Source organism: Dermochelys coriacea, chromosome 6 (genome assembly GCF_009764565.3).
Source record: "Dermochelys coriacea isolate rDerCor1 chromosome 6, rDerCor1.pri.v4, whole genome shotgun sequence".
NCBI lineage: Eukaryota > Metazoa > Chordata > Testudines > Dermochelyidae > Dermochelys > Dermochelys coriacea.
In genome coordinates, this window is record NC_050073.1 from 86830163 (window position 1) to 86852671 (window position 22509).

General features: G+C 44.7%; 1 protein-coding gene and 1 long non-coding RNA gene across 3 annotated transcripts in view; one reads left to right on the forward strand and one right to left on the reverse strand.

The window, feature by feature from the left end:
* Positions 1-22509, forward strand: part of ESRRB (estrogen related receptor beta) — a 237324-nt gene that overhangs the window by 94752 nt on the left and 120063 nt on the right. The gene's annotated exons all lie outside the window — the stretch shown is intronic.
* On the reverse strand, positions 1097-21014 carry LOC119857668. Of its 2 annotated transcripts, none has more exons than XR_005293665.2 (3): positions 20822-21014; positions 19970-20067; positions 1097-1150 (listed from the first exon to the last, which is right to left on the reverse strand). It is a non-coding gene; the product is annotated as an uncharacterized LOC119857668 (long non-coding RNA). The 2 variants fall into 2 exon arrangements; XR_005293664.2 differs by lacking the exon at positions 1097-1150 and adding an exon at positions 16121-16261.

Genomic DNA, 22509 nt, shown 5'->3' on the forward strand with positions numbered 1-22509 from the left:
CTGAGGTTTAACCTAGTCAGTAAACTGCACCAGTGTGCTTTTAAACGCCCAAATGCACATTCAACCACCATTCTGCACTTGCTCAGCCTATAGTTGAACTGCTCCTTACTACTGTCCAGGGTACCTGTGTATGGCTTCATGAGCCATAGCATTAAGGGATAGGTTGGGTCCTAAAGATAACTATAGGATTTCAACATCCCCAACAGTAATTTTCTGGTCTGGGAAGTAAGTTCCTTCCTGCAGCTGATGAAACAGACCAGAGTTCCTGAAGATGGGAGCGTCATGTACCTTTCCCGGCCATCCCACCTTGATGTCGGTGAAACGTCTCTTGTGATCCACCAGGGCTAGCAGCACCATTGAAAAGTACCCCTTGCGGTTTATGTACTGGCTGCCAAGGTGGTCCGGTCCCAAGATAGGGATATGCGTTCCATCTATCGCCCCACCACTGTTAGGGAACCCCATTGCAGCAAAGCCATCCACTATGACCTGCACATTTCCCAGAGTCACTACCCTTGATAGCAGCAGCTCAGTGATTGCATTGGCTACTTGGATCACAGCAGCTGCCACAGTAGACTTACCCACTCCAGATTGATTCCCGACTGACCAATAGCTGTCTGGCATTGCAAGCTTCCAGAGGGCTATCACCACTTGCTTCTCAACTGTGGGGGCTGCTTTCATCTTGGTATTCTTGCACTTCAGGGCAGGGGAAGGCAAGTCACAAAGTTCCATGAAAGTGCCCTTACTCATGCCAAAGTTTCGCAGCCACTGGGAATCATCCCAGACCCGCAATACTGTGCGGTCCCACCAATCTGTGCTTGTTTCCTGGGCCCAGAATCAGTGTTCCACGGCAGGAACCTGCCCCATTACCACCATGATGTCCAAATTGCCAGGGCCCGTGCTTTGAGAGAAGTCTGTGTCCATGTCCTTATCCCTATTGTGATCGTGCTGTCATTGCCTCCTCGCCTGTTTTTGCAGGTTCTGCACATACTGCAGGATAATGCACGAGGTGTTTACAATGCTCACAACAGCAGCGGTGAGCTGAGCGGGCTCTATGCTTGCCATGGTATGTCTGCAGAGTTGCAGCGGAAGCGGTGGATGATGATGATGGTTAGCTGTCCTACTGCACCGTCTGCTGACAGCAGCATGGCATCTGAATGGAAAAAAAAAGTGCAAAACGATAGTCGTTGCTTTCACGGAGGGAGGGGCGACTGATGATATGTACCCAAAACCACCCGCGACAATGTTTTTGCCCCATCAGGCATTGGGAGCTCAACCCAGAATTCCAGCGGAGACTGTGGGAACTGTGGGATAGCAACGCTCCAAAAGTCTACGCTAGCCATGATACTGTGGATGCACTCCGCCAACTTAATGGGGACACACACAATAGACTGTATAAAATTGCTTCCTAAAAATCGACTTCTATAAATTGGATCTAATTTTGTAGTGTAGACATACCCTTGAATGACTCTGCTGGCTCCCCATTCGCTTCAGGATTTGATGCAAAATCACTTTCCTTGGTTTTAAATCCTTCCAGCTGACTTTGCAGGCCTATCTGCTGCTTTCTCTGCTACTGCCTCTCATCCATCATAAACCTCTTCTCTGTCCCTTCATGGATGCGCTCCACTGCTGGTCTGAGAGCCTTCTCCTCTGCAGCTGAAGACACCTAGAACAGGCTCCCTACAACTCTCCCTCATCTCCTCTCCATCTGTTTTTAAATTCCGTTTGCAGATGTCCCTTTTCTCTCTGGTCTCTGAATCCTCCTCTCCCTCCAGTTTGTATTTATTATCTAACTCTGTAACACTGTGGTTTCCTGTATTGTTCTGTTCATTTGCTTTGTGTAATTATGCCCTGACTTTTTTGTGTTGTCTCAGGGCCTGTGTTTTCCAGTTTGTTGGTGCTGAGCCAGATGCACCTTATGTACATGGTGGTGCTGCTGTCTGGCTCATCCAGCCGCAGCCTATGAGGCCAGCATGTATGGGACCATCCCAGTGTGTAAGGTTAAATCTAGAATGGTGACTGTTTCTGCCTGAGCCACTTATTGACTGGAGGCTCAGGTGAATCACACCAATCTGGAGCCAGCTGATTGTTTTAAAAAATGTGCCACCAGCCCTGTTCCATTTGGATCCAGTACAAGGCAGCACAATTGTTCCAAGGGATCAAAATGCTGCTGCCTTTCCCTGCTGTCAGTGCCAGGGCAGACTTCCCCTTGACCCAGACAGACCCTGGCTGATCTGCACAGAGCAGAGCCTGAAGGATGTGCCCAGGATCAACAAGGACTCAGTAATCGGACTGTTGTTCTTTCATTTTGCTACGCAGTAACAAGCAGATTATATAGCCCACATGCTATAGATTTCCTGCCATCCCTCATGAATCAAGCTCGACTGTCTTATTTACTGTCAGCCAGTGCCTGTGAATAACATCACCCAGGGATACACTCGCACACTTGTGCAAACACACAGTACAGAGTGGTCAGATGCACCTTTGAGTTGTAATCCCCCTGTTCTCTCTCCCTCCCTTTTGAAATGTCTTTCTAACAAGACTTCATCAGAGAGAACAGCTCCTTCTTTTCCCATCTGTATGAAATGGGCACTAACTTGCCTGTGACCAGGGCAGGTATTATAATATTAAAAGCAAAATCTATGATATCACAATAGCATTGAGATCTAGATTGTAATTGCGTGAAAGTCAAAGAATTCAGTTAAGGTTCCTCTAGCCATTTTATCCCTGCCCTTTTGTGCCTGGACATTCCCACGCTTGCCAGCCATGCAGCTAGATATCACTTCAAGTTTCCTGGAAGCAACATTTCTTACGAAAACTGGAAGGTTTTCATTGCTCATCAGAAAGGAAGGTGGACTTGTGGCTAAAGTACAGTATTGGAAATGAGGACCTTAGGCCTACTCCGAGGCTCTGCCCAGGGGTGGCACTAGACATTTTGCTGATCTCTGGGCACTGCTGCCGCAGTGCAAATAATAGAGAATAATATTGACCCTCCCCCCCCGCCCCCGAAAGGGTTTTCTTGGAAGTTTCTCAACAATTCAACTCTAGGCTGCAAACAAATGTGAGAGATCTGATCCCAAGTGAGAGAATTGTTTTGGGAAGTGTCTCCATCTCTCCTATGACTATAATGAGAATGAGTAGTGCATCCTGTCAAGAATAATTAAAAATGGCAGGATCTGCTGTAGATACTATGGAATACCAAGAAGGAGGTAAATGAGTAAACATCAACTGCAGGATTAGCCTTGCGTGTGAGGAATGCAGCCAGAAATTGAGCTGAGGACCTTGTGCATCCAAAAGCAGTCGGACTACCGACAGAGCTACAGGGGAGTCTGCTTCATCTCTCAGTAGTGGCCCTCTTAGCTACAACTCCTTTTCCTATTGCATTTGTTTGTGAAGGCTGTAGTCATAGGTTTGGAGAGCTGAGGTAGGCCTACTTATAGTCTCAGGATTTGGTGGTTCTTGGGCAAATTAATAACTAGATAATTGAAATCTTGTACTGAAAATGTGTATATACTTGCCTGTGTAACTGAGTCTGAGATAATTCATCCTAGGCCTGATATAGTTATGTGAAATAAACAAATACTGGAGCTTGTAAGATGGTATGTGATACATAAAGAATGCATGTTCTACACACTCCTTTTTCCCTTGGAGGTCTGCAGGACAAATACAGAGCAAGCCAAACACTGTCAAGTCTTAAAAACTAAGACCAACCTGTTAAAACGATCCAATTACTGCACCTTCAATTGGAACATCCATAAATTATTTGTCTTGGGATGCACTTGTAAATTGGGCAGGGTAGTATTGCCTTTTGTTAAGGTTGCTCTGGACTTACCTTTATAAGAACCTATTTTCAGTGGCTTACAACTTTGCCAAACAAACTATTTGGACTGAAATTTCCCATGCCAGGTGTCTGCATTAGGCTGAATATTTTTGAAAAAAAATTCCACCAAAATGGTTCAGTCATAATACATGGTTTTGCAATTGTTTTTAAAAAAAAATTGTGGGGATCTCTTCTTTGAAAACCCCTGTTGCCCTAATGCTTTGGAGCCAGGGACTTGAATTTTGGCAGAGTTGGCCTTTGGGTCAGGTATATGCCTTCTGTCATCCCCGTGGAAATCTGGCCAAGTTACCAGCTTTTGAAAAAATGCAGTTAGTACCTGCTCAGTAGAGACATCTTACATTTATAGCAGCAAAATTCCCAAAAAACGCAGCAAAAAAACCCGCTCTGTCCATTCAGGGCTGAACCTGTCTCTCCTGTGCCCTCTATGAGCCCCCTTGCTATTACCAGACAACACGAAGAAGGAAGCTGCTAAATGCAGAGGGGACAAGAATGCAGAGTGTCTGAGGGTGTGAGAGAATAGTTTGGGACAAGAAGCTGGCGGGGGGGGCAGTAATTAGGGCTGGAGGGTGGGACAGAGAACATGGAACTGGGCATTGTGGGGTGAGGGGAAGAACTAGGACTGGGCAAAGACACAGTAAGAATCTTTATTTACATGATCAATCATAATCATAAGGCTGCACAGGCAATCTTATTTCTGGTATTTTGTAACTTTTGAGTGCTTGATTTTGCAACCTTAATAACATAAAATAATGTTCTTTTAATATATGTGTGCGTGTAATACTATATCATTGAGTTTAATAGGTTAGGTGCTTGCTCTGCTTATGTGCTTAAGAATCATGTTGCCCTCAATCTATGCCATTAGAATATGTATTGCTGTTTCATGTAGTTGCATATCAGCTACTTACATATGGACAAATTCCAGTATCCTTACTCACACTGAGTGGAATCTGATTCTGTAAGTCACACTGTTGAGGTAGTCCTCTGTGTGAGTAAGAGTGGCAGAATAAGGCTCATAATTTCGCTACATGCAAACATTATTGAGAACCACATATTGCTGCTTTTAACAGGGTAATTACTCTTAATAAATTATCGGGGATACTTGTGAGCTTTTGTCAACCTGTTTTTTTTTTAAATAGTTGTTACTGCTTGCAGCAAAATGCAAGACCAAAGAATGTCACTGGGGCATATGAAAACCTGGAGCTATGACCTGAAAATCTTCACTGTCATGTGAAGAAAAGCCTGGCAAACATTAATTTTCTTAGAGAGAATACAGAACTGTTCAGCACTCAAAATGCCTAACTTTGTGTAAATTGCATCTCTGCTTACTCGTTATGTACTTATTCAGAGATATGTGTCTCAGGGATGTATACTATAATAATAAATGATAAAATGGGTGGTATTAAAATCTGTTCATGTAGGTGTCTTATACTGTGCTGATCATTGTGGTATTTGAACCTAGCCTTTGCCACTCTATGGTACTGTGGTGTTTGTGAAGTTTCCTACACTTACGATGGAGAAAGTTCCACTTGCTGACTATTTGCAACAATTACAAGTAGAAAATATCAATATTTGAACTGTGTTTGCTTCCATTTGATCTTGTAGGTGATGTTGATTTTAGAAGTTCTAAGCACCTTCTGTAAAATGCACTCTTCCTATATTCTTTCTCCTCCCCTTCCATTGCTCATTATTTTACGTCTAACTTAGATTGTGTCATAGTTTAATCAGGATAGGAGCTTGTCAGCGCTTTATGGACACATAATAGCTAAGCACAATTCTAGGACTATATAAAACATCTTTCTTAACTAGAACTGTTGACATTTTTTAATATTGGTTAATTTTTGGAAAGTCCAAGTCACTACATGTGCTCTGTCTCATTATTATTGAATGGTGGCAAATGCCCTCTTCCCTCCCATATTTTGTGGATGAATCAAATATGACTAAATAGATTTTTTTTAAATCCATTAAAAAGTTCTTGAGCATAAGAAATTCCAGGTTAACAGGTATGTTTCTGAAAATGTCATAAGCAGCCTAAAAGCCAAGTTAAGGTTGTGGGAAACTTGTATAATATCTGCCTGCACTGTGCCTGGTTCTCCCTTTAACCTGTGACTCCCTCTCTTTAAAAATTTCTTTAACACCTTTCCCCACTCTCATCCCTTCATCACCCACACACTATTTAAACTCGAAATAAATGAAAAGTATCAATCAAGTTCTTCGTCAGTCAGGACAGAGTGAGAGGTGGAGGGGAGGATAGAAGTAGTGGTGCCAAAATGCTCCATAAATTGAAAGCTGCTGCTGAGCAGGAACTCTGGTGAGCATCCCTACAGGCACGAAGACAGCTAGGCAGGGAATGGCACTCACAAAGGAGAGAGGAAATAAACAGCAAACTATCTGCTCCTGCATTTGGTCAGATGGAAAGGAAAAAATGTGAGTACCTTCAGGTGGGAGCCACCATCCACATGGGAGCACAAAATCTACAATTTCCCTCTGGGAGAAATAAAACCTGTTCAATAAAATAGTGTAGGGCCAGATCCTCAGCTGGTAAAAATCAGTGTAGCTACGTTGACTTAAAAGAGCAATGCTGCTTCTCACTGGCTCAGCATCCTGACCAGAATTTCTTGTCATTCTTTATGGCCTTCCATGTATAGCTCTCAAAGCATTTTACAAACATAATCATTGTCCCCCTCCCTCCCCTGCCTCCTCACAATATGAAGCAGGTCAGTATTATTTTACAGATGGGGAAACTGAGGCACAAAGGGGACTGACTTGTTCAGGAATTCTGATTTCCAGTGTTATTTCTAGCCACTAGACCTGCTACCTTCCTTAATGAGCTACAGTTTTGGAAATGAGTGGCAGAACTCTCCAAATCAGGGAAAGATGGCAAGGGGAAAAACATCATAAAGATGTGGTTACAAAATGCACAGTTGGGTCAGCACAGTGGGCATAGCTTGTCTTACAGACATAGCTATACTTGCTGCACAGGCAAACTTGGTCACATCTGTTTTGAAAATATTGCCCATTGGCATCTCCCCCACTGCGGGGCACCTCGTTTTCTGGAGAACTGCATGGAGCGGGTAGACTGAGCCAGTGCAGTAACTGTGGGGGACGGAGCATTTCCTTGCCTCCATCCAGCTCCTTGTGGCAGCATGGACATAAGTTGGGCCTTTGGGCATTGTGGGAACTGCATGTGCTCAGAGGCTGAGTGTCTCGCTCTTTACAGATCTGTCAAGCAGAAAATGTATGTTTTCTTTGGATCTAGGACCTAGGTGAAAAGAATAAAAGTGATTTTAACCTTTGATAGAAGGGAAATCATCTGACTGAGCAGGAGGCAGAGGACAAATGGAACCGTACGATGTGGAGGAGGGGAGATACACTGGTTTGAATTCATTAATTATTCAGCTTCTAATTTTTGGCTGCTCTGATTGCACAACTGTTGGAAATAAAGATTCTTTTCACTGTCTCAGTGAATCCCTGACATGGGATCGCTCTCTGTGACATTGACTGTGTCTTTGAGATGGGCAGCACCCTCTAGTGGTCAAGGATATTCCAACACCTCCTGGGTCTGGCAGCCACAGTCCCAGCATGCTGGGTTTGGGCTGTGTTGAATGGAGATTGCAAAGAGGCTCAGGTTAATTCCAGCTGGCTTTCAGGTTGCTGTTGCTGCTGTGAAAGCCACAGCAGCTGGAGAAGAGGGAATAGGATCTGTCAGGGATGAAGGAGGGAAACAGAAGTTTGAAGAATATGTTCTCCCCTTTTTTCTCAGACTTTTGGGCCTCTGGAGTTGTAGCCAACCCCTTTTTAAGCCTCTCTGCTCCTCTGGAAATGGATGTTAGGTGCTGTGCACTATCCATGCCACTTAGTCTGACAGCTGCGCCTATCCAATACCCCCATAATCCATCGCAGGGGACACACAAACCCAGTTCAGTTTTTGCTCATCCCAGGAGCTGTACCCAGAATCCATTGCTAGTGAGCACAAAATCCAGTCTGGGAGGGCTGCATCCTGAGTCTATCCTCTTCCTCCTCTTTCTCCAAGGGCATATAAATCTATTCCACAGCTCTCACCAATACAGCTTTGGTTCTTTTCCTTCTCCCAAGTGCCAGAATCTATATAGGCCATTGCAGGGAACACAGGAATTCAGATCAGGTTTCCCTTCTCCTTCCCCTAAGTGGATTAACAGGCTGAGGGGATAGTCTCTGCCTGCCTGACTCAATCTTCATTAGCTAACGTTTCACCAGCCGCAATGACATCCTGAGCTGGGTAGTTATGTTTGATAGTAATAGATTCTGGCCCCAGCCTCCATACTAGCAAAGGGCATTGGTCCCCCTCAGAAGATTTGCTTGATGGCTGGGCCCCGCAACCATCCCTGGTAAGGGCCCGGGGGCCGTTCCCCAGGGGAGGAGTCACCATACCTTCTTGTATTAGATTTTCACTGTAATAACTAATCTCTACAAGAGCCTGCTAGGTGAATCTGGCACTTAGGACCCTACTGCTCACAGTGACATACCGATGTCATTGGAAACAGGGAAATCCTCCTGGTTTTTAGTGGTGGTTTTCTTGCTGTGGGAACTTCTCTCAAACATGGAAGGAACATGGCCTGTTCTGGTGCTCTTGGCTCTTATTAGGCTGTTACTTTTGGGCACTATTTCTCCAACAAGTGTTTCTACTGTCGATTCTAATGTGGTGACTCCCATCCCACTGTGAGCAAGTGCCTGTCTCTATGTGGGCCCTCCCCCACCAGTCCCCTAGCTAATGCTGCTTTGTGGCTATGGTTAAAATGGTGCAACCCTTTTGTATGGTCACTCTTATTTTGGTTCATAAGTGCCTTGTATCACCTGAACTGATTTCAGGTCCTTACCAATTTAAGCTAATTTGAACTTATCTGCATGAATAAATTGCACCAATGTAACTTAAATTGGTTTTAATCTAATATAGGTAAGCAGTTCAAACCCTGTGTGGACCCTCTTCAGACCCCCTCAGTTTGAGGGTTTATTTTCGTTTCTTATACCATTTCTCAGATAATCCTGGTTTAAACTGAAATAAGAGTTGCCTTTTGCACCAATTTAACTAAATCAGTTTAAAATTGCACCTTACACTATACTCATTCAACTTTCTCATGTAGACCAGCCTGAGCGCAAGGAGAATATGTTGTGGGAGAGGAGCGTGGCTAATACTAGGTCCCACTGAAAGGCTACCAACCTGCTGCTGATCATTGTAGGTATCACAGCCCCTCCGGGCAGAAGTCTCAGTCCTTGTTAGGGGGAGTCTAAACTCAGTGGGGTAGCCTCTCAAAGGAACTGACAAAGTAAAGCCTTCTGGTTGTTAAATGGATGTCATTGTGTTCAGTTTGGGTCTGATTACATTTCTGCTAAAATGAGGTGTAAGTCTAATATGAATGTTGTCGTGACCTTTTACAAATTCCAGTGCAAAGGGTTTTTGAAAAACAAATGTTTCCCTTCCATTTTTGCAACGCACACATTGCATCAGGATGCACATTGCTAGTGCATGGGAATCTGAAAGCAAGGTTAAGTAGAAAATGACCAGAAGCAAAAGCAAAGCTGTCTGTTTCTCTGTCCAACCTGGGAGAAAAGCAAGAAGTAAACAAACCGCCCGATTGGAAACAGGATTTTAAAAACTGTTTAGGCATGGGTGGCAGTATAATAGGCTGGGGAAGGCTGTGCCTCCCCAAAAAGGACCATGTGGCCCCGCCCATGTTCCGCTCTGTGGCCCCTTTCTCCCTTGGTCCCAGCCCAGGCAGGCTGCTTCTCTTCCAAGGAGCCTGCTTGAGCTGGGACTTGGGGTGGCTCCGGCTGGGGCTGCCTAGCGCTGGGGCGGGGCAGGGGTTGCGCTGCCCAGCACTCCAGGGCTGGGGCTGCGCCGCCCAGTGCTTTGGGGCTGGGGGGAGTGTGGGGGGGTTCTCTGTGCTTTGGGGAGGGAACGGGGAGTAGGCCTCAGGCAGAAGGGGTAGGCTGCGGGCTAGCCTCCCCGAGCCTGTAGTTCACCCACCGCCCATGTGTTTAGGATTTTATATCCTAAAATTGTTAGTAAGAAACATAAGGGATCAACCAACTATCCCTAACAATGTTTTTTAAACCACAAAATCTATTAACCCTGCCACCTAGGAACTGGGAGTAGGCTTGCTATGGCATCATGGCCATTTCCAAACCCACAAGTCTTGATATTCAAAGCAGCAAGACTGTGGAGTTTCCAAGAGCGAGCCCTGATTCTTTAGCATTCTAAGCTCAGCAGGGCAGAGACAGTCTCTGTATCCATCTCTTGTCCAGGCCTGAGCAGGCTATCATCACATAATAATGAGCACAGAGTGAGAAACAAGGTTTATGTTGACACACCAACCCTGAAGATGTGGCTGGTCCCTTCAGAAATGAATGGGTAGCAAAGGAGACCCCTTTGAAAGTATGAATAGAACAGATCTAATTGGATGTTGCCTCTCAGGGGGTCGGGAAGGTTTGTCCTTTCTTCCCCTTTCCCTTCACATTCCCTCTTGTGGCAGGCACAGAATTCTTTTTACTTCATTTCTTCCATTTGTAAATCAGTCCATTACATGTAACAAGATTGGGAGAGAAGCCCTATTCTTTGGGAGGAGGGGGGAGGTCTGCATGGGTGAGTCTAAGAACATTAGGACTCTTGGAGGCCATCTGACTCTTGGGGCCATCTTGGATCCCAGGTTTGATGATGATGATATCGTCTCATTCCAGTAGTGCTTTCCTTTTCAAGGGATCCCAAATATCCAAACTATTGAGATGATTTTGCCCATCACTGAAATGAAACCACTTCTGGACGAAATGCAGCAGCATTTAACAGCACACAGCAACACTATACAATAGTTCAAGATGGGGAGTGAAGGAGAATGTTGTATCCAATGAAAAGTGCTGGCAAAACTCAGGGAGGCAGAAGGAAATCACCAGGATTGAACAAGATGAGCTTTCCACCCATCATCCTTTATTTGCCAGGTGTGTGTCTGAAGTAGTAATTTACAGCCTTCCCTTTCCTCCTCAATGCATTACCTCCTTGCTAATGAATTACAGGCAGCCATAAAGCAGGACAGCTTGGTATATCTTACCTACTACTATGTTCAAGTGTAAGGACCTGACTAGCCAAGTCCAACCTGGTGGCTATTTTGAGTCTCTGCTCCACTCTAGTACCTCCCAATGGAAAAAACACATGCTGCTTGATATTCTCAGTGCCATGGTATATCCATGTCCCAGTGACTCTGCAGATGACATCAGAGTCAGATCACCATGGGAACGCTGCGTCCCTATGACTCTGCTAGTGACATCAGAACGGTGTTGCTGTGGGGATTTGTGTCTCTGTAGCTCTTTTTTTCAAGTGAATTTATCACTGGTGAAAGGTGCTGTGCCGGATACAAGTGGGAACTTTCTGAATTTAGGAAATAACTCCTCCTCAGTCACTGATTTGGTGAAAGGGAAGGAAATTGCACTAGCAATTTCAGAGTTTTCAGGGCAAGAGAAACTCCTGATGCTTTTATTTTATTTTTTTTCCTACTGTGTCCTAATGTTCCCTCCTGAGCGATTTTTGTACTCCTGCCCTGATATCTTGGCACACATGGCAAAATCTGGGGTATTTAAGTATGGGTTGGATCTAGGTGATGACTTGACCTGCTTTCTAAGCAGCCGGATCTTATAGCTGATCGCTCCCTGAGTTGCTTTGCCAGCTGTGGACTGATTTGAATGTGTCTGCTAGGAGTGTCAGGTCTTTGTCCTCTCATTGGAGTTCCCTCCATCACACATGTCTATTAAACACTTGTCGAGTCCCTGGAGGCACTTGCTCTGTGTTTGAAGGGAAGCAGCCTAACCACAAGCAAAAAGAAAAGCCCTTGTACTCAACCACAGTTGCTCTAAAGGGACTTAATTGAAAGTTAGTCAGAGCCTGCTGGGTATGCTGGGTGCCCAGAGCCCATGTGTGCTGCATCCCTCAGGAGGCCTGTTTGATGCTTTCAGTATCCTTTGCTATTTTCTCACTGAGACTCTTGCACAGCCTGTATCACCTGGGCACTCTGGACATGAATTGTGTTAACTTTCCTGAGACCCTGGCCTAGGGAAACCTCTGGAGGATTCCGAGCAGCTCCCCAGCCCTCCTAAACCTTCCCAAGTCAAAATGTCTGGTCCTGTGGGAAAGGAACTTGATAAATAAATAATCCCCTCTGTCTCTCCTGATCAGCCCAAGAAGTTGAAATTGCCCCTGGGTGCCCGAATTGCTTTATTTAAAATGGCTTTTAAAGCAATTTCACCCTTATCTGATGATCCAGCTCCTTCTCCTCCTCCTGAAAGAGCAATTGCTTCTTTGGGGAGAGTTTTTTGGATCTCATCAGCAGTATTAACCTAAGTGAAGCAGGGGGATATTTAATCAATTAACCCCTTCACTACTACTGGATCCTGTGTATGCCTCACAGCCCCCATCAGTTTCCTATGGCAACTGATCAGTAGAGTTGTGACTGGCAAGTGCTCATGCTGACCACACACAGTGTTCTGCTTAGTACTGATGTGCACAGTACCTTGCCACCCCTCACCATGTCCTGACCACTGCCAGTGGTCAAAATTCCCTTTCCTCTATACTGAGTGTTCGCCTTGTCTGTATGTGTTCAGTGTCCCCTCTTGGTTTCATTGAAGTTGGCATCTTAGCGAGTGCATTTGCCAACCACACAAGGAAATTGTTCCAGTAACATTGGCTTAGCCCGTTAGCACCCAGGAGATGTAGAGCTCTGGTGCCATATCTCTCTCCCCTGGATATTGCAGCATGTAGCTAATTGTCACCCATTGTGCAAGAAGCTTGTGGGGCACATCTGAGGCTCTCAGGCAGCTCACAGATATTTAATTAATTAACTTCCACAGTGCTCTGTGATGGAAATGTTATATTCGCTATACTGCTGGAGAAAGCAAGGCATTGAGAGGTTAAACTACTTGTCCCAGGCCACACAGTAAATTAATGGCAGATTTGGAAATAGAACCCACGAGTCCAGCTCCCAGCTCTAATGATGAGAGAACAAAAAATATTTGTGAGAGTTGTCCTGCTCACTTGAAATAATGATAATACCCAGCTGTTATACAGCACTCTGCATCCATTGATCTCAAAGTGCTTTACAAAGGAGGTCAGTATCATATCCCCATTTTACAGATGGGAAAACTGAAGCATGGGGAGGTGAAGTGATTTGCCTGAGGTCATCAAGCAGGCCAGTGGTATTGCTGGGAGTAGAACCCAAGTCTCCTCAGGTCAATCCAGTGCGATATCCACTAAGCCACACAAAGTAAGCATTTGATAACTGACCCAAAAGCAGTCATTACTACACTAAACTCTCACTATAACGCCCTTCACAACAGTGAACCTTGGGCTATAGTGAATGTGGTCCCCGGATCTCTCCTCCAGCCCTGCCTGCTGTGGTGGGGGGCTGAGAGCTCCTCTGGCTGCAAGGGGGAGGGGGCTCCTCCAGTCTGGGGCTGTGGTGGGGGGCTGACAGGTCCTCCAGCTCCAATGCCACGGATGGGACAAAATGCTTCTCTGGCCACGGGGCTGGCAGCAGAGTGCCCCTCTGGCCACGGGACTGCAGTAGCATTCTGCTCCAGTGGCAAGCCTGGGGCTGGATGAGCACTGTCAGCACCTGCAGTGGCCCCAGGACCAGAGGAACTCTCTTTCTCTCCCCACTGCAGCCCCAAGGCCGGAGGAGCACTGTCCTGGCTATGGCCCTGGGAGCCACCTCCCCCACCCTCACTATCATGAACCCCTGGCTATACTGAACAAATGGCTTGGATCCCCAGGGGTTCTCGATAGCAAGGGTATACTGTAGTATCTTATATTAATGATACATACTCTGTGTATGTGTGTGTGTGTAAAAATATATGATATAGTACACAGGGAGAAATAGTCCCTGCCCCAAAGAATTTACAGTCTAATCCCAAGGAGCATTTTCAGTGGCTGCATTGGAATACAGATGGTCTAGATCTAGGTATATCCCAGTAGAATGCATGTGCTCTGCTTATGAATTTACTAGTTCTGTCTGCGTAGGAAGAGCACACCTACCGTGCTGCTGAATGCGCTAGGTATGTTCAGATAGAGCTCACTTTCTGTGCTCTGTAGTATGTCCCTGTGTTGTGCTGCCATATCAGGGGAATAGCTGTGTTGGGCTGCCTGCCTGGTGAAATTCCCTGTGTTGTGCTGCAAAATGGATCCAATGCCTCTGGTTAGACTGCAGCTACCATGCTGCTGACCATGAAACAGAATGAGCAGATTCTGCATCTTGGTCATTAGCCCCGGTGCTATCGTGGCCACTGACCAAAAGTTTTGTTCTAACTGCTCTGCTTTGCTAATAAGATTGAGGCCCCTTCCTGTGCAATTATCACTGACATCGAAATGCAGGGTTTTATTAGGGCACTCTGAGTCCTGCCCAAGGATTTTCCTCTGGATATACAGTCAGGGGTCTCCAAGTCACCACAATAGGACTAGTTTGCAGAATCCTAATTACATGTGAGGAAGTAATAAATGACTCGACAAATCTTTTCCAGTCTGTTCTGCTTATCCCCCAGCTCTCTGAGCTCACAAGAAAGAGAAGGTTTAACAAAGAGAAGTGATGGCCACACATTGCAGTGCCTCCCAGGGCATTGTAGAAGCACCTAGTGACACCTTACTCTTGGCGGGTGGCCCATCCTTCCCTGCTGGGCTGCTGATTGTACTAGCTATAGAACTACCTTATGTTCGTCTCCAAGCTGACTGTAAGAGATCTCCAAACAGGACACTTCTTCATAATTGTCTTCTCTGGTAATTTTCGTAAAGCAATCAAGAATGTGGCACCGGTCTGGAACCCAAATTAGCCACAAGTGACATATACTCTGTGACAACAAAACGAAGTATTTACTGAGTCATCATACAGCCTGTGACACTGCACCCCCCTTTGTTGTTGTTCCAGAGAAAGGGAGCTCAGAGCAACTTGAGATTTTTTCAGTAAGAAGTTTTGAAACTTGAAAATTTTCCCTCTCTCTTCCCCATGCAGCCTTCAGTGGGAATTAAGGTGTGTTCCCTTGATGATAGCAGCTATAAAGCATTCCACTTCCTCAGGCCCCTTTGCCTTTCTACATCAGACCCATTAACATGTCCCTTGCAGCACACATTGCAATGACTTTTTAACTCTTTCCTTGCAGCATAGGAGCAAATAACTATTATTCCTCCTGATAACAAGGAAGCACTTCTTTTGATCAGTTTAGTCGAGAGCCTATCATCGTAAATATTAGGGTCCTGAGGTCAGTTTCTTTTAGACTAGTTAGGGTGCAACGAGTTACAGACAGAAAACTCCCCTGAACCAGGGGAATGAATGAGCATCCTGCTAACCTTCTCCCTACTCCCCTGACTTTCCATTGTGACTCTCTGCCCCTAGCTCTTTCAACCTTTGTGCTGAAATAAAAGAGCTGCAGGTGGCTAGATGCTGTCTGCTTCTCTCTGCCATCTGATTGGGTGACCAATCAGCCTGGGGAAGCTGTGTTTGTGATGTCTTGGTGCTTTGTAATGGAAGTCTTGGTGACATCCCAAGTGAAGGTATTTCAAGGCCCCTTGATCTTCTTCCTTTCCTGCCCCGCAGCTGAACAAAGGACCCTAGTGCTGCTGTCTGGGCTGTGAGCAGTGTCTCTGAGGTCACAGGTGGAGAAGGCTCTGTTGCAGCTCTGCAGGGATTTGGAGATAGGATGGGGAGAAGGGGAAGCATACTAATAGAAAATATGTAACTGTCAGTTTGAATAAGATCACTCACCATTTAATGCCTCAGTTGTGTCCTGTCCTACCAGGGCAGCCTCATCAAGGGCTGAATGTAATACAGTAAATGGAGGGAATCACAAGGGAGAAGATCACCAATAGGTCAAAGTTTAGATCCAGACCACAGCTCTCATCGTAGCTCTGCCTGGTGTAATAGATCCATCTATCTGCCTTTCTAGCTATCCATCTTTCTTTGTGGGTGGCAGGCTGCTGTCTGCTGTAGTTTGAATGGATTTATGCAAAGATCTGTTAAAGCAATAGGCTGCTAAAATATGATCAAAAATACTGTGAAGTCTTGTTAAACATTTCTGAACCAAAAATTCCATATCAAGTGCCCCAACAAAGGCACTGATGCAAGAGGGAGCTGATTTTTCAAATCCTTTTTGTAGATTTCCTTCCCACATCCACCTCACCGCCCTTCCATTTTAAAACCTCTTTCAAAGATGGAAAATAAAACCTCCCTCCCAGATACCTTTTATTTTTTTCCATTTGGCAAAATACTTCTTGCTCACCTCCTGCCCCGACTTCTTGTTTTGAATTCAGCAGTTGATGTGCCTCTTTTTGGGATGCTTTTTTGTGTGTAAACTTGCATCAGGCGTGTCATGCACGTGCACTGCTTTGGAAATAGAACTTGTCCTGCCATTAGTACTGCAAAGCTGGAATAAAAAGGCAAAAATAGCATGGGACCTACAAAAATGGGGACTCTTGTTTAGATTGTCTTCTGATTTCTCCATGACAAAGGAGTGGCTATTTTTATCTTATCTCAAGGCTGCTTAACACTCTTGTATCTAAACGGGAAAGGGGAAAAAAATCAGAACTTGATGACTATTCCCCCTCTCAATTCTACCAATCTTAAAATAGGTCACATTTTTGGGGAACAGAATTCTGCAGCTCTAGCTGAGGACCAGAAATCAAGACATTTGGGCAAGTCACTTAACCTCTCAGTGTTTTGTTTTTTCCATCTATAGAATGGGAATGAAAATAGTGACTTATCTTCCAGGAGTCTGAGGGCTAATTAATGTTTGTGACACAAGTAGATTTGCAGACAGAAGGCTCTATAGAAGTACATCATAATGGTAATGAACTGGCTGGTGTACATATTCCCTTGTTAAAAAATCATTAATAAAGAGTTAAGGCAAATCCCACTGACAGAAACCCTCCAAATCAAGGAGAGTATATTTAATCTACATACACATCCATCCTTTTACATATCACCACTACCTCATCCTAAATGCACAGCACACACCATTGCCACTTATTGCCCTCTACAGTAAATATGCAGCCTTAACTACGAGCATGGTAGCAGTGCATTTCAGATGGATGCAATGAACAAGTAAGGGTAATAATTTTGCTTGAGGAAAGGTCTGTGTGGGCTTGGTTCATGTTAGAAAATTGTCTTTGGAGTGGCAGATAAACATTTCGTACTGTGCAATATGTGTACTGTGTGATCTATGCATGAAGAGTTTTACAGGGACAAGTGTAGAGAAAGCGGAGCAGAGTAGGCTGTTTTCACTCTTTTTGGGGAAGGATCCTATGTATTGTTGCAGTTGGGGATAGCTGATTGCTGTAGAAGGTGATAGAATGGGAGTGGTGTACTTCTGCCAACAGCTAAGGGAGGCTCTTCTTTAGCTCAGGAGGTTAGGGCCTATTGTTAGGGGCAAGAGATCTGATTTTACCCACACTGCCACTGTGAAGTTGAGTGATCATGTGTACAACATAGATACATCTGTGAAGCCCTAGTGGGTAATGGTTTTGTTACAATATTATTGCCATAGAATCATAGAAATGCAGTTGTGGAAGGGACCTCAAGAAGTCATCTAGTCCATCCCCCTGCATTGATGCTGGATTAAGTATACCCTGTAGATCATCCCTGACAGGTATTTGTCTAACCTGTTCTTGAAAAGCTCCAATGATGGGGATTCCACAACGTCCCCAGGTAAACAAGTTCCAGGTAACTTGTTCATAAGCAGCATAAAATAATTGTTTATCACATCAGTATGCTATATGCTGTACCTTAATGGTGTCAGACACAGACATGTATACCCAAGTTACTTGCCCAGCTGTCCTAAGTTTTGCATCAAATTTTTTTTCTGTGCAGATGCCACCTTACTGACTTTCCCACAAGAATATCATGGGAGATTATAGTGGGGACTTTTAAAAAAAAATCTAGATCTGTTCCATCTGTTTGCATTCCCCTTATCTACAAAAAAACCATAATTTTATCAAAGAGTGAAATCAGGTTTGCTTGGCATGATTTGTAGGTTGCTGCTGTATTAGACCAAATGAAATTTCTGTCATTCAATCAATCAGCTTGCTGGAAAGTTGACCATTCTTCCATGATAAAAGTTAAAAAAGTAAAAATTAATCCATCAGAAAATAGCTTAGCCATTAAAGAACAGAAAATAAGTCTCAAGAAAATCTCAGTTCATCAGATCTCAGAAAGCCAGTAAAAGTACCAAAGATCTATAGTGATGTGAATTTGCTGTTTTCTTTCTGGGCAGGAAACAGTCTGGTTTAGAGGATTGATATCAAACTATAGAACAATTTGCCTATAGGACACAGATTTCATTCCATTCTATTAGCGAATGAAAGTATTTGCCATCTGATAACTGTGCGGTGGGGGTTATGGATCAGTGGTCACATCACACTTCCTATCAGTACCTGGCCCAGTTTGGAGAAGCTAATGATCCAAGCAGTGGACCAAATTCAGTGATGAATCCTAGTCACATGCTACCTGAGGCACATTGCGCATACACTAAGAAGACTGTTCAGTGAGCCAGGTGTGATATTAACTGGAGAGAATCAAATCCACATGCCCACATCATGAAAACCGTCCCCATGGGTAGTGGCTCACTTGTTGGTATTCCCAGCAGAATGACTATGTACTGAATGAGTGGTAGGGTAACTGAATTCATGTCTCTCTCCTAGAGGTGATCATTCAAGGGCAGGGTTAAGATCAGTTGGCAAACCTACTCACTGTTGCCATTGTTGTTTTCCTCTGTGAGGGGAGGAAGCCCCGCTGGCAGTTTTAGAAGCTAGAAAAGCTTTATGAGCACTGTCAACATCGGCTTTTTGAAAGCAAAATGAAGCCTCTGACGCTCCACAGACAGCGTCTTGGGTTCGTGGCCCTGTTCCGTAGAGACTTCAAGATGGCAGATGTGGCAAAGCCTATAGTGGCCATCCCCTCAGATTCTTGAGGAAGGAAGTAGGGCTCCACTTAGTAGCTACGTTTTAGTAGCTAAATTTTAGCTACTCCAGAGGCATGGAAAGTGTCATTTGTCCATTTGCACTGGGTCTAAAGTGATTATAATTTTTGCACCAAAAATGGGTCTGCCCAGCCGCTTCACAGATTCCCATCTCATCTTTGCCTGGGCAGTTCCTGTCAGCAGGAGCCCATTATCTGAGCACAAAGCGCCATTGTATTACTGATGTCAGTTAATTAGACCACATGGAGCCTATGCCAGCCAATTGGATGGTTCCCTGGCTGGCTCCCCTAGGTCCTGATAAAAGTTTAGACATAAAATGAAAACTTCAGTTATTGGGAAAGTGGCAGCTGCCTGAAAGGCCAGTTACCAAGCTGACCGCTCATTGCCTGAAGCAGCACACAAAATGGCTGCTCACTAAATCAGCCAGGATGCAGCAGGTGAGCAATAGTCCACAATGAGAGACTCGATTTCAGATAAATAAGACCAATCAGAAGCTTCAACCACCCTTGAACCAAATCCTATGCATTCTCAGATTAGATAAAGGTCCCTCCAAACTCCATATCACAGGGCATATTCCAACAGAACCCCTGTGGATTTTCTCCAATCCCTCCCATCATCCATCACTAACTGTGCAACATTGGGAATACGTCTTCAAGGGGCAACTGGATGGCCACTTGCTTCTATTTCATCATCAGTGGTTTCTGAACAGTCTGCTCCCTGCTCTGACCTCAGACTCCTTCAGGAAGCATCCTGGTATTTGCTCCCCACCCCTCCTATCAGGTCTCCTCCTTTGAGGCTGACTAGATTGCCTGCCCCTCCAGGCTGGTGTAGTGGCCATAGTAATCCTCCTGTTGGATCCCACTGATCTGCCACTTTAAAATATAAAGACACCCCACAGTATGCTTGGTTTTGTGAAATTCTTTGGTTATATCCCTTTCTCCTTTCCAATAGGACCTGCTAATCTCATGGGTTTAAAGGGATCTCTCATCTCTCACACAATGTACTCCAGGGTTTTACAATCCCATAGTATACTCTGAGTCACATGTTCTGGCAAGGTTGCTTTTACCGCTTGAAAACAAGACCCACCAGAGGTGTTCCTGGGCTTCTGTGAACCACAGTGGAGAGAACATTCACCCTCAGAACAAGAAGAAGACTTACCAAAGAAGGTGGTAGATCATTGCACCTCTTGACAATAGACAGCATACCAGGGCAAGGGGCAGCCTGACCCAGTTGCTTGGAGGAAGATTGAGAGAAATCTGAAGAGAAGAATGATTGGGAGTACAAAAGTTTGGATAAATGTGTAAACATATCCATGCTGAATCAACCTGCCTTTTGCAATTCACCTATCACTGACATTAGTACTGTGTGCAACCATCAGATAAAGTGATTAATTTTCCATCAATCATTTGGTCTAATAAAACGTAAGTACCAAGTAATAGAAAATTCTTACAGGGTCCAGTCCTCTGGCCTTGGAAATAAAACCTCCGCTTCACTTTTTCATTTACGTAGTAGTAAGGAAAGTTGATCTCTGCTACTATAAATGTATTTTATTCTTTATTCTGCATCCTTTAATGCACTGTAGGAATGTACTGTAAGATTTGCTATAGTGGACCAGACAGTTGGTCCATCTACTTCAGTTATCCCATCTCTGGCAGTGACAGGCACCTGACAGTGACAATATCTGATGTTCAGAGAGAGGCTCAAAAAGCCATCAACGCATGTGGAATAAGAGGATAAAATCCACAAACAATACCTTTATGTCATTAAGCTTGAGATATGATTTCCTCTTATCTCATTGTTTTAGGCTCTAAGCCCTGATTTACGCTACACAGTTAGGTCAACATAAGGCAGCTTTATGTCTGTCAGTATACACACTACAGCTTTGTTCCCACTGATGTAAGGCCTAGTCTACACTTGGGGCGGGGGGAACCGATCTAAGATACGCAACTTCAGCTACGAGAATAGCGTAGCTGAAGTCGACGTATCTTAGATTGACTTAGAATCACTTACTTTGCATCCTCGCTGCGTGGGATCAATGACCGCCACTCCCTCGTCGACTCCGCTTCCTCCTCTCTCCGTGGTGGAGTTCCGGAGTCGACGGCAGAGCGATCGGGGATCGATTTATCGCATCTACACTAGACACAATAAATCGATCCCCGATAGATCGATCACTGCCCGCAGATCCAGCGGGTAGTGTAGACATGGCCTAAGTGTTCTGCTACACCCAACATAATACTCCACATCCACGAGAGGCATAGGGCTTATGTTGGTGTAGTTAGGGTGACAGTGTCCATATAGAGGCTGCGTTACTTACTTACATTGGCTGTTGACTGTCATTCTTGTCAATTTCATGGCTTCATCCTCCCCATTCCCAGCTAGGTTGCTGCCCACTGCCTGGGCATGCCGCTTGGAGCTGGGCTGCTCCTGGCATCCCTGGTGGGGCGGGGGGTAATGAGCTCCTGGCAGGGCGCAGGGAGGCAAAGATGGGGTAAGTGGGCCACCAGTAGGGAGTGGGAAGGCAAAAGCGGAGGGCGCGGGGGGAACCAGGCTCCCAGCAGAGAATGGGGTATGGGGGAGAGCCAGTGGTGAGCCGGGTGCTGTAGGGCAGCCAGGCTTCTGGTGGGGAGTTGTGAGTGGAGCTGAGGCACTCCCCGCACTGCTTCTCTTAGGTCAGTGGAAGTGTTTCTGGTGTACCACCGACCAAAGGAGTGTAGTGTGGACATGCACCACCTCAGTAATTACTATGGTGGCTGTAAGTTGGTCTAATATAGGTCAACTTAAGTTTTGGTGTAGAAATGTCTTAAGAGTTGCAAATGCTATTAATAGTCAGAGTTCCAAAAATCAATCCACATATTTTGCCTGATGCCTCCTGCATCAGTGAGTTTCACAAGTTAACAATATATACTGCAGTATATACAATAGTATTTAATTTATTTTGTTTTACACTTACTGAATGTACTATTATTCTTCTGGGAAATGGGTAAAGCAGGGAACTATGGACTTTCACTAGTGGAACCTTTATTAACCAAATCTCACTTATCTGAAAATCCTCATTATTCAAAACAGAGTCCTTTCCCCAGGTCTTTTTTTATTTACATGCTAAAGTCTTAGTGAACTGCAGAATTCAGAGGTAAAGATTTAAGTGCTTAAGTCTTTATATGCTCCTGTGCATAAAGATGTATGCATGTAAATGTTTATTCCAGTTCATATAAATCCTGTTTCTCAGAACTGTCTATACTCTGAATGCAGTGGAGTTGTGGCCATGTTGGTCCCAGGATATAGAGAGATAAGGCAGGTGGTGTAATATCTTTTATTGGACCAACTTCTGTTGGTAAGAGAGAGAAGTTTTTGAGCTTACACAGCTCTTCTATAATCTGAATGTCACCTGTTATATTCTGCCGTAAATCACCTGTTATATTCTGCTGTAAGTATGTCATACTCTCAAACATCCCATTCCAGTCCCCTTTCCCGTCTCTTTTCCAAACTGAATCATCCTCACTTTTGCAGTCTCTTTCTTTGTAAGCCCCACCATGTTGTACCTCTAACCATTCTTATCACTTTACTTTGATTATTTAGTCTGTTACATCTGAAGGTGAGTTAATCAAAATCAAACACAGTTCTCCAGGTCAGGGCACACCATTATTTTATACAGTACTTTGATCACATTGGGGCAGATTCTTACCTGATGTAAATTGATT